Here is a 1,491-nt window from a genome sequence, read left to right on the forward strand (position 1 = left end):
CCAGTGAGGAAGATGTGACCGTGGACCCCAGAAAGTCTCAGACGGGCCCTGGAGCTGGCATGCATGTGGTTTTACATAATCTGAAGAAAATTATAGTCAAGAAGGCAGCTAATATAAACCAAAGAATTGTAATAAGTGTATTTTTGGACAGTTTATCATAAATGAAGTGACACAACAGCAGATCAAGGCTTCATCCACTGGAGCTAGTGTGTGTATTACGTGTGTATGAAGCCAGTGTATGAAGTGTGTATGAAACATCATCAGCATGGGTGCAGCCGGAGCTGGACAGTTTTACCTCGTTGCAATATTGATGCTGAACCTGATCCTAAGCGCATCCTCTCCTCTTTCACCATCAAGAGGCTTCCCCTGCAGTACCCGCCAATAATTACAATTTTATACTGTAATTATTCCTCTCTTTTTAATTATTTAGACCGCCGACTTGAATGCAGCCATTGTCGCTGCTTATTCCGGGGGAAACGTGAGCTGACGTGGCTGGATCAGCAGCGAGGAGGTTTTAATTAGACATTTCAGCGGTAATTTTAGGCGAGCCCTTTATCATTACTGCTGGATACAAATTACCCGGGCCTCATTGATATGCGCTCAATTGTTTAAACAGACCTTTAACCTGAAACATGAATGCGCTTCAGGTTGAAGTCACTGGGAGTCCCAACTCACCACCAGCTGAACCCGGGCCTGACGACACTGCTCTGGGTGCCACCGCTTGTTAGAGATCGTATTGTTGTTTTTATATATTATTTTTCAGGGCTTTTCCGCATTTAAAATTACTTTGACAGGACAGCTAGGTGAGAAAGGAGGAAGACATACAGGAAATCGTCACAGGTGGGATTCGAACCCTAGACCTCTGCGTCCAAGTAAATGTGCGCCGGCTCTACCCACTAGGCCAACCCGGCCACAGAAATCATGTTTAAAAAGCCTTTAATGTGTCATTGACACAGTGTAGCTACAGCTTAACTCCATATATCCAGAGACAGTTTGTAGCCTACTCTATAGAGTTGGGTTCTCCTGTACTGTCCTTAATACTTTGGATATTTTTTTTAAATTTGAGGATACATTAGGCCATAAGCTTCTCTTGCTCCAGTTATTTGAGATATATCTGAGTATATGTATTTCCCCCGTGCATCTCTTTGCTTTATGCAACGCTTTGAGTTCACTCCATGTTTGATAAAAACAATTGCCTTGCTTTACCTTTTCAACAAATCATTTGCTGTATCATAAGTATTAAAGTCAACAAACACGACAGTAATGTATAGATTATATGCGGATATAGCGCTTCATAACTGCTATGTTATTTCATTTATTGATCGATTGCCTTCTCAGCAGCATGAGTTCAAACCTGAGTCGGATCACAAAAAGGTGTGTCCGTAACAGTCAAACAGGTTCGGGTGTTTTAACGCCACAGATCGTCGATTTGAGTGGAAAGCGCGCGTGAGATTGCAGAAGAAACACGATGATAATATTTTATTCTGCGGG

Source organism: Etheostoma cragini, chromosome 1, assembly GCF_013103735.1.
Source record: "Etheostoma cragini isolate CJK2018 chromosome 1, CSU_Ecrag_1.0, whole genome shotgun sequence".
Classification (NCBI taxonomy): Eukaryota; Metazoa; Chordata; class Actinopteri; order Perciformes; family Percidae; genus Etheostoma; species Etheostoma cragini.